Raw genomic sequence first — 11899 nt, 5'->3', positions numbered from 1 at the left:
AAAGGATGTCACATAGAGGAGGGAGAAAGGTTGTTTTCTGCTGCTCCAGAGAAGCGGACACGGAGCAATGGATCCAAACTACAAGAAAGAAGATTCCACCTAAACATTAGGAAGAACTTCCTGACAGTAAGAGCTGTTCGACAGTGGAATTTGCTGCCAAGGAGTGTGGTGGAGTCTCCTTCTTTGGAGGTCTTTAAGCAGAGGCTTGACAACCATATGTCAGGAGTGCTCTGATGGTGTTTCCTGCTTGGCAGGGGGTTGGACTCGATGGCCCTTGTGGTCTCTTCCAACTCTATGATTCTATGATTCTATGATCTAAAGTCAAGAGGTTTCCAAGTTTCAAATCTTAACATGCCAAATTCTTTTCACAGGTAAATATTAAAGCACTCCCACTGTGAGTTCCTCTCTTGAGTAGTTTCCCCAATCTAACATGCAAAATTCTTTTCACAGTTTTCCCACTGAGTTTGTCTTTTATTTTTATTTTTTTTAATAATATTTATTACTTTTCCGACAATTCAAACACACAAAAAATAAGAAGAAAAAGGAACAACACAACACAATACAAAAACACTACACAACACACTAAACTAACAGAACAAAAACAATTTAAAAAAAAAATCGAACAATTTCCGTATCTTATCTTTCATTCACTTATTTCAGTGACCTCCTCACACCTCCCTTTTTGTATTCCACTTCTGTTAATTGTTTCAGCAATTCCTTTCCATCTTCCTCTGCTTTCTATCTTTTAATTATCTTAACAGGTTCTAACCTTATTTTTCCCTTTAATACTCTATTAATCTATTTATACTTAATTCCTTATAATATTTCTACTAAAGCCATATAACTTCATTCCAACATTTTCCTAACATTCATTAATTTTACAGTATTTCTGTAAGTAGTCTTTAAACTTTTTCCAGTCTTCTTCCACTGACTCTTCTCCCTGGTCCTGAGTTTGTCTTTTATCTGGTTTTGTTTTGTGAGTACTATATACCTATGCATTATAGGAACAGCATTCCTGACAGAGATTTTCACAGGAAATAAAAATTTCCCTTTCAAATAGGATACGTGAAGAGAATTCGGACCCACATAAGCAAAATGTTTAATAACTTGCCAATTGTGTTCAAATTAACAAAGGTTTTGTCCCTTCGTTTCTTCCACAGCCAAACTAAGTGAAGGAAATTAAATGTAAATGATTATAATATTTAAATAGATAAAAGGCTTAACTATGAGTTTGTATTTACAGCTTCCCAAGAAAGAAAATTTTAGAATATTCTCTCCCTTCTTGACTATTATCTTCCTCCTTAAAAAACTAAAAAACAAAAGAAAAAAACAACAACTAATTATGTCTTCAGATCCCAACCCCCCCCCCCCCTTGCAGGCCTATTTTCAAAGGATTTTTTGCAGGAGACCAAATATTAAGACCATCTCCTCACCAGCTAAGCAGCCTGCCAATGCCTCACAGTGGCCACAACAATTTCTTCCCATAAAAGACTTGAGAAACTGACTATTTGAATTTTGAAGGACATTTTATCTTTTGACTACAACCCAAGAAGGAAAGGACCTAGAAAGCTAAAACATTTCAGCGATGTTTGGAAGGGCTGCTAACTTCCTCCCATTGACTCAAAGGCAGGCAAGAAATGCCCTTGTGCCCAAGTTTGGAAATACATGTAAAAGCAGCAAGAATTGTCTCAAGATCACATTATTGCCTCAAGATATGGTGTAGAATTAATAATTTGTATGTTTTGTGTATTATGTGTTATTATGTAGGAATGCTGAAATGTGCCTGATAGTGTGTTACCACCACAAAGGGGGGACAAAATTTCTGTGTGTAATTGTTGCTGTATAATGTAGGGTGCATAACTATGAACAACAGAAGGATATGGCTTACACCCCAAGTTTTTTCATGGAGGATTCTCATATATTACATGCTTTCCGATAGATCAGGCTGTATTTAGATTAAGTCAACGGAGGATCATATTTACTTGTCCCACCTGGCACTCTGCAGTGTGCCAATCTCCTCTCCCCATTTATTTATTTATTTATTTATTTTTATTTTGTCACAAAAAATAATTTTATTATTCAGAAGAGCCAAATAGTGATTTGTTTTCCTATACACGAAGTTCCCAGAAAGAAATTACCTTTTACTATTTCTTTCTTTCTGTTCCAGAAAACTATTTTGAATCTCTTCTATGACTTCTCTGTATCTCTTGCAGATTCAGTACTGTCTTTAAGTAGCAATTGTTCTGTATTTATTTATTAATCTTGGTTTTCCCGTATAGCTGTGAAATTAATCTAACCACAACCAAGTATTATTCTTGGAACCATATTTTACCAGGTAGTTTTGAAGCAACACTTGATTATTATTTGAGATGTTTTGATTAGAATGCCAAATGAAAATGGGTGTAGATCATGTCCCAAATTTTATTTATTTATTTGAGGACACGAGTACCATACGTGGAATAAGGTTCCTTCACTTTCTTTACATCTCCAACATATTATTATTATTGATAACAGGAAAAGTGTATATGCCTTGATTTAGCAGGAATGATCCTTTATAGAGTTAAATTGACTTATTTGGACAAGTGCCCTTTTAAGAATGATTTTGTTTTAAGAGATTGGTTTGAAACGTTGAGAACCATGGGGCAAGATAAATTCAAATTGGACTCTGTTTGAATTGGGCAAGTGTATCCAGGCTGCAATTAGCTTTTGGTCCTTTAAGAGCAAGTGAGCAACTTTCCATGAGTGCAAGACCAGAGCCTACAATAATAAAACCCCATAGAAAGGACAAGGCAAAGATCTCTCTCATGATATGTCCAAACCTGTGCCAGCTATGGTGAGTGCCAGGCGACATGGTTAAATGAAAGCCCTGAGGGGATTCAACAGGATGTGTTGCTGTATCACTATGTCGCTGTGAGACCACAGAAGAGCTAGCTTCGCACTTGAGAACACAAAAACGGTGGAGCTAAAAAAAACAAAACCAAACTGCATTTTTTTCAGTCAGTAGTGGACCTTCCTGCTAAATGTAAAGCATAGACCACTATTGAACAAAATACAACAGGTGTTCTTTTATGTGATATCCTATATCCAGCTATCTGCACTACTATACTTGCAAATGACCTTAAGAGGCATGGCTTGCAAGTCCCCTTCAGGTTTACACAAACCCACACATCTGGTACGGTGGATACCAAGTTATTATTTAGGGCATATCTATATAACATACACGTACATTGTATTGGTCCGTGTTGCTCCCTCCTTTGCTGCCCTGCTCAACCCACCTCCTTTTCCATTAGGGCCTATTCCCACTCACAGGGCACCCCTACCTTCACCGAGATTTAGGGTGCGGAGAAAAGATTTGCAAGTTCTTACAGAACTTTAATGCAAATCTATCTCCGAATGGGGGACTGATACGGAGGGGGGGGCATGTCTTCTTCACCTTCTTCTTCTTCGCTACAATATATCCATTTATTTCCAATTGTCAATGTCAAAAGGGACTAAAATCTATAAAATTCATAGAAAACCAACGTGCCAATTTGCTCAATTTCTCTAGGACTCCATGACACCTCCCCTGTCCTCCATAATTCCTCAAGCAAGGTGTCAAGACCCTAATCCTGTCAAATCACTCTGCCAAGCCTTTCCTCCGGGCAATGCCAGGTGGCAGACTATGCATACATGGACCATTGTCTTCTCATCACCAGTACTCAGGATGTGCTTACCTGCGCATATCTCCAGCTCTGCATATTCCCCCCTCCCTCCTCCATATGTTAATCCTGTGTGACCCAACCTCTTCTTAATGTATTCATGATGTAATCTGTGTAACCCAACCTCTTCTTAATGTACTCATGATGTAACTGGGATATATTTTGCACTGTATTCTGGGACATGGAGAGAAGTTTCAAAAGTTCATGTCACCCCTTTCTCGCTGTTCAATCTCGCCTTGAACCTGTTGCGCAATAAACTTGGATCTTCTGCAGCTTGCTCCTGTCTTCGGCTGAGCTCATTTTCCTCCGCAGGGACCCGCGGACTTAGTCTGATGAGCTGGGTGGCAGGGCAGCCTCGCACCCAGATTTTACCGTAACAGTGACTTGCCCAACAAGGGAAGCCAGATCCAGACCCTTTGCTAAGGGAGAACCGCATCCTGCAAAGAGCCCAGCTCCAGAAACCCAGCAATTCACCAAAGCTTAGGTGATCAATGGCAATTCAGAGCTTAATGCCAACCCCAGGACAAACCCTGTAGAGCCTTACCAAAGGGGGGTTTCCTGACTCAGGAACCGCACAAAGTGGAGTCCCCCACTTCATTCATTCTGTTAGTCAGTCAGTCAGTCAGTCAGTAAGTACCCCACTTTTTCCCCTGATGGGACTCCAGACAGCTTACAGCTAAAAACACAGAAAGAACAATAATTAAAAAGCAATTAAACATTGATAAGATTAAAACAATATACACATATAAAATCTGTTAAAACCATACCAATATTTATAATAAAAACAGCCCAAAGCGATAGATTTCTACTATCTGAAGAGAAACCAGTTAAAAGATAACATACGAAACATAGTAAATATAATTGAATATTTAGAAACAAAAATAAATAAACAAGCTGTATTAATCTTTATAGACACGGAAAAGGCGTTTGATAAGGTGTCCTGATTTTTTATGAAAAATAATTTAGAAATGATGGGTCTGGGGACAAAGTTTTTAAGAAGTATAGATGTAATTTATAAAGACCAGAATGTGAAACTTATAATATATAATAATAATAATAATAATAATTTTTATTTATACCCCGTCCTCCCCAGCCAAGGCCGGGCTCAGGGCGGCTAACAAGCAATAATAAAAACAAGTTGAATGATTACAACTTAAAAACAAAATTAAAATACAACATTAAAATACTGAAACTTTAAAATATTAAAATGTAGCCTCATCGCAGGAGGAGAAAGGAAAAGAAAAAAGAAAGAGAGGGAGGGAATCAAATTGGCTCCAAGTCAAAGGCCAGGTGGAACAACTCTGTCTTACAGGCCCTGCGGAAAGAAATCAGATCCTGCAGGGCCCTGGTCTCATGAGGCAGAGCGTTCCACCAGGCTGGAGCCAGGGTTGAAAAGGCCCTGGCTCTGGTTGAGGCTAATCTAACTTCCTTAGGGCCCGGGACCACTAGGGTGTTGCTATTTATGGACCTTGAGGCTCTCCGTGGGGCAGACCGGGAGAGGCGGTCCTGTAGGTACGAGGGTCCCAGGCCGTGAAGGGCTTTAAAGGTCAAAAGCAGCACCTTAAATCTGACCCTGTACTTCACCGGGAACCAGTGCAGCTGGAAAAGCACTGGGTGAATATGCTCCCATGGCAGAGACCCCGTGAGGAGTCTCGCTGCAGCATTCTGTACCCGCTGGAGTTTCTGGGACAGCTTCAAGGGCAGCCCCGCGTAGAACGAATTACAGTGGTTAAACCACAGAGCCTAGGACTTGCCGATCAGAAGGTCGGCAGTTCGGATGCCCGCGACGGGGTGAGCTCCCGTTGCTCGGTCCCTGCTCCTGCCAACCTAGCAGTTCAAAAGCACGTCAAAAGTGCAAGTAGATAAATACCGTATTTTTCGCTCTATAAGACACACCAAACCATAAGACGCACCTAGTTTTTGGAGGAGGAAAACAAGAAAAAAAATATTCTGAATTCCAGAAGCCAGGACAGCAAGAGGGATCGCAGCTCAGCCATCCCGCTTGCTGTCCTAGCTTATGGGATAGCCGCATACAGCCTCTCCCTGGCAGCGGCATGAATTCTCCCCCTGCCCAGGAGAGACTGCGCACAGCTAAGGCTCCCCCAAGAGCCGCACTCCCTTTAAAGAGTGTGTGGAGCGTGTGTGCAGCTCTTGGGGCCCCCAAGAGCCACACACATGCTCCACACAGCTCTTTAAAGGGAGTGCTGAGCAGAGCCTGCATTCGCTCCATAAGATGCACGCACATTTCCCCTTACTTTTTAGGAGGGGAAAGGTGCGTCTTATAGAGCAAAAAATACGGTAGGTGCCGCTCTGGCAGGAAGGTAAACGGCGTTTCCATGCGCTGTTCTGGTTCCCCAGAAGCAGCTTAGTCATGCCGGCCACATGACCCGGAAGCTGTACGCCGGCTCCCTTGGCCAATAAAGTGAGATGAGCGTCGCAACCCCAGAGTCTGTCACGACTGGACCTAATGCTCAGGGGTCCCTTTACCTTTACCTATCCCAATTGTAACTGGACAAGGCCTATTCAACGAGTGGCAAAAAACGATTTTGAGGTTTGTATGGCAGAGCTAGATGCCTAGAATAAAATTCAAACTTTTGACGGATAAAAAGGAAAGAGGAGGCTTATCACTAACGGATCTTAAGATATATTATGAAGCTGCATGTATAACATGGTTAAAAGAATGGTTCAGCTTGGAAAATACGGATATATTAGATCTGGAAGGGTTCAGAAATAGATACGGGTGGCATGCATACCTTTGGTATGACAAGGTTGAAGTACATAAGGACTTTTAAAATCACGTCATAAAAAGACCACTTTATGTAGTTTGGATAAGATATAAAGAGTGGTTTGAAAGGAAGACTCCATGGCGGCTGTCACCCCAAGAGGCATTTTCAGATTATGGTAGACTCATAATCTGGGGAACCGGGTTCGCGTCTCTGCTCCTCCACATGCAGCTGCTGGGTGACCTTGGGCCAGTCACACTTCTCTGAAGTCTCTCAGCCCCACTCACCCCACAGAGTGTTTGTTGTGGGGGAGGAAGGGAAAGGAGAATGTTAGCCGCTTTGAGACTCCTGAAGGGGAGTGATAAAGCGGGATATCAAATGCAAAACTCTTCTCTCTTCTTCATTGAAAAGATTAAACATGAAAGGAAAATGGTTGTCTTACAGAAACATGTTGTCAGAAGAGAATAATGTAATTAATGTAATTATTTTATCAAGTTGGATGGAATACCATCAAATGAATGACATCTTTTCAAAGGATAAAAAAGTAAGAGGGTTTGAACAAACAAAATCAATAATAGAAACTGCAGTAGTACAAAATAACAAAAAATACTGTCCAATGCCTATGAGTGTTTACTAGAACGGCACACAAAAGTTGAAGAAATCAAAAGTGTCACGATTAAATGGGAAATTGAATATGAAAAGTGGATAAAATTATGGAACACTGAGCTAAAGTTCACAGCGTGTACATTGTTAAAAGAAAATTTGTTTAAAATGATGTGCAGATGGTACCTCACGCCAATTAAATTGTCAAAAATGTATAAAACAGGAAATAAGAATTGTTGGAAGTGTGGGGTGAAAGAAGGCAGTTTCTTTTGACGCGCAGCATAAATTAATAATGCACAGTTTTAAAGAGTAAAAGCTTTACTGAGTTAAAATAAACTTCTTCATAAACAACATGGTTCCAAACAGTTTGACTGAGATTACATACTGATTCTGTTCACAGCTGAGGCAGACTGACTCTCACTGACATCTTACAGAGAACACAAAAGAGAAACTGGCTACTAAGTCACATGTCAGAATGACTCAGCAGTTAGCAGTTAGGCCTGGATAACGTTAGTAGGCCCAAATGATTGTGCAGTCCCAGCACTTCCCAGCCTGCTTTGCTGCTTCTGCTCTCATGTGTCTTTGTCACATGACATCTTTCACACGTGGTGGACATGTGACAAAGTGAAAACGTATAACAATAATAATTTATTATTTATAACCCGCCCATCTGGCTGGGCTTCCCCAGCCACTCTGGGCGGCTTCCAAAAAAATATTAAAATACTATAATACATCAAACATTAAAAGCTTCTCTTAACTTATTGAGAAAACATGTATAATGAACTAAAGAAGATCTTTAGGTACCGTATTTTTCGCTCCATAGGACGCACTTTTTCCCCTCCAAAAATGAAGGGGAAATGTGTGTGCGTCCTATGGGGCGAATGCAGGCTTTCGCTGAAGCCTGGAGAGCGAGAGGCATCGGTGCGCACCGACCCCTCTCGCTCTCCAGGCTTCAGGAAGCTATCCGCAAGCCTTGCAAGCCCGGTGGGAGTTCCCGCGGGCTCACAAGGCAGCCTGCAGCCCCGGCGAGTGTCCGCAAGCCTTGCGTGCCCGGCAGGAGGTCCCGCCGAGCGCGAGAGGCTTGGGGCGGCAGCCTGTTGCCCGAAGCACGGGGAGCCCTCCGGAGGGCTCCCCGTGCTTCGGGCGAGTGTCTGCAAGCCTTGCGCGCCCGGCAGGAGGTCCCGCCGAGCGCGCGAGGCTTGGGGCGGCAGCCTGTGGCCTGAAGCACGGGGAGCCCTCCGGAGGGCTCCCCGTGCTTCGGGCGAGTGTCTGCAAGCCTTGCGCGCCCGGCAGGAGGTCCCACCGAGCACGCAAGGCTTGGGGCGGCAGCCTGTCGCCCGAAGCACGGGGAGCCCTCCGGAGGGCTCCCCGTGCTTTGGGCGAGTGTCTGCAAGCCTCGCGCGCCCGGTGGGAGGTCCGAGCGCACCTCCGGAGGGTGCCCCGTGCTTCTTGCAGGTGTGCACAAGGCTTGGGGCGGCAGCCGCGGCGGGGGGGGAAATAATTTTTTTTATTCATTTCCCCCCCAAAAGAACGAGGTGCGTCCTATGGGCCGGTGCGCCCTATAGAACGAAAAATACGGTATACGTTTTTGAAAAAAACAGTCATTCCTGTTGGGAATGGTGGGAAAGGATATTGATAAGAATAACCAGAAACTGTTTTTATACGCAACAACAGTGGTGAGGCTTTTGCTGGCCCAGGTGTGGAAACAGCAACAAATGCCAACAGTAGAAAAGTGGCATTATAAGTGAAGATCTGCAAAAGGGAGAGGGGGGGGCTTAGCTAGCCTAATAAGGTAATAAAGTGTATCTCTGCCTGTTGATTGGGGAGCAACTGGGGGCCAAGCTTGCAGCTTCAGTATAAGAATGCTCGGAAGACAATAGGGGTGCGGCCAGTCTTTGGAAGCTATTCCACTGGTTGACTCTGCGCAGATTTTGCAATAAACCTTTTTCTCTGTGAAACCCACCCTGGTGTTTGCTTGACTCCTTCATGCTAACGGCAAGGGCACGAGGTGACTGGATCCGGACCCCTTAGGTTCAGATATCCTAACATATCTGGTGCATTGGCCGGGAACCCACCTCTCCTGCTCGTTGAGCTTGAAGGCCAGGCTCGACTGGACGAACAGCTTGGATCGGCGTAGACGGCTCCAGCGCGCACCCGCCAGTTGCGGGAGGAACCAATCACTCCGTTCCTGAGTGGAGACGTCCGGTCGTGGGAGAAAAAGGATCGGCCGAGGGAGGACACAGGGTGTGTCTCAGGACATAGAGGTAAGCTCTTGGGGAAAGAGAAGAGCTTGAGATCTGATCAATCTCACCTGGGTGTGGCAATAACGTGACCCCAGGAAGGGTTGGCCGGGACAGTGGGGTCCTGCTGCCAGGGTGTGGAAAGGAAAAGGGTGGTGGGTGTGGAGGTGGACTGTGTGTGGTATGGCCAAATACTCCAGTGAAAGGATGAATGTGTGAGAGGTCGGGGCTTAGCGTCTCCGTGGCCAAGCGTGTCTAGGGCTGTGTGGTTCTTGGCAGCGCGAGCTCGTCCAAGCCACAGTCTGTAGCGTGTGAAGTGGGCAAGGTGCTGATTTTGGCTAGGAGCGGAGTATTCTGGTAAACATGGGTTCAGGAAGCAGTAAATGTACCCCTTTGGAATGCTTCCTGAACAACTGGAAATTGGCCATCAAGGATGATGATTGGGGGTTCAAGTTGAAGAAGCAGCGGCTTAGGACCCTTTGTGAAGTGGACTGGCCGACGCAGGGCACTGGCTGGCCGTCCCAGGGCAGTTTTGATGGACGGTTGATCAATCCCTTGTGGCAGAGAGTAATTGCAAACCATCCAGACCAAATTCCCCATATTTCCACGTGGAAAACCAATGTGGATAAAAACCCCCCTTGGCTGCAGGCTTGCCGAACTGCTCCATCACGGGCAAGGATCTGTGCCGTCCGGCAGCAGAAATTGCCTCTTGTTGTCCAAGACACAGAGGAAGATGAGTTAATTGTGAGGCCACCTCCTTATACCCCCCCAGCACCGGCCCCACTACCACCACAGAATGATCCACCCCCGCAGAATAATCCCCAGGATAACCCCCCGAACCCAGTTGGTGGCAGCCTTATCAACCCAACCCCTGAGGATAAAGACCCCACCAAATCAGAGACAGATAAGGAGGACGAAAGTGACGATGATGAGGGGGATGAGGAAACACTGTTAAAGATGTTGGAAGAGAAGGTACAGAAGGGGGAGAAGTGGAGTAAGAAGCAAGACAAATGGATAAAGGACTATGTAGACCCCTATAAAGACCAAGTGGATGTTAGTCCCCACCTTTTAGAAGTGGCACGTTGTGAGGATGGGCGCTGGAAGAAGAAACAAAAGAGGTGGCTGGAGGCAGCACGTAGAGCCACCACCCACCATGAGAGAGAGAGAGGGAAGAAAGATCAGGCTACAGCCTTGATGCCCCTCCGGGTAGTTTATGACCCCCCGGGACCGCCAGGGGAGAATGGGGCAGCAGCACCACGCACCTACACAATCCAACATGTGCCTTTTTCAACTGCTGATATTTGCAATTGGCGCAATCAAAACCCCTCCTTTGAGGAGAACCCAGCCAAAATCATCAAACTTTTTGAAGGGATCTTTAAAACTTATGACCCTACCTATGATGATGTTCAATATCTTTTGGACTCTCTGTTAACAACGGAAGAAGTCCGGAGGGTCCATAGTGAGGCAAGGGCGCATCTGAGGCAGTTACAATTAAATGATAACCAAATGAATGATGCCTACCCCCGAGCCACTCCTAATTGGGACTATCAGGATCAGAATGCTCGGACCGCCCTGGCAACATACAGGAACCATGTACTGGCGGGAATGAGGAGGGCGGCTAGGAAGCCCACTAATTTGGCTAAGGTGGCTGAAGTGGTCCAGAAATCATATGAGTCGCCAGGGGTTTATTTGGAGCGCCTGAAGGAAGCCTACCGGCAGTTTACCCCTCTGGACCCGGACGATCCTGCCAATGTTCCGGTCGTTAAGGGAGGCCTGGCCCACCAAGACTGAGCGGTCATCTGAGGTTGCTAGGTGTCTGCTCCGGGAAATCATTCCCCGCTATGGCTTGCCCCGCTCCATAGGGTCGGACAATGGTCCAGCTTTTGTGCACAAAGTATTGCAGGAGATAGCTAAGCTCTTGCAGATAAATTGGAAGTTACATAGTGCATACCGACCCCAGAGTTCTGGAAAAGTAGAGAGGATAAACAGGACTTTGAAAAATCAACTGTCCAAATTGACACAAGAGACAGGGTCCAATTGGGTAGCGATGTTGCCCCTCGCCCTGCTCCGGGTTCGAAGTCTCCCATCCAAGCGAACCCATCTCTCTCCCTTTGAACTGATGTTTGGGAGACCTGTTCCCTATGTACGCATGATTTCCCCCACCCCGGTCCAGGATGTTGAAACAGATCATTATGTGCAGTCACTCTCCCGCACTCTTCTTTCTCTCAACAGGTGGACCCAGGCTCGTACCCCGTGTGTGCTGGTCGAGCCCCTACACCGTTTCGAGCCAGGCATGATGTGTGGGTGAAAGACTGGGCCCAAACTCCGCTACAGCCTTGCTGGAAGGGACCCTATACTGTGCTTCTCTCTACACCCACTGCTGTCAAGGTTGCTGGCATCGCCCCTTGGGTCCACCATACTTGTGTGAAGGCGGCATCATCAGACTGGACTGTGTCTCCTAACCCGCAAGATCCTCTTCGGCTGACCATCTCCAGGCGCCCGACGGACGACTGCCCTGCTGCTGTCACTCCAGGAAGCTGATAGCTCTACGCACGGCTGAAGAGAGAGGATGGGAGGGGTACCCAACGCCAGTACCCCCAACGTTCCTGATAGCCAAGCCCTTCCCCACGCCCCT

The sequence above is a fragment of the Podarcis pityusensis genome (genome assembly GCF_964106645.2).
Source record: "Podarcis pityusensis genome assembly, chromosome: 16".
Classification (NCBI taxonomy): domain Eukaryota; kingdom Metazoa; phylum Chordata; class Lepidosauria; order Squamata; family Lacertidae; genus Podarcis; species Podarcis pityusensis.
Note: the sequence above shows the minus strand (reverse complement) of the source record.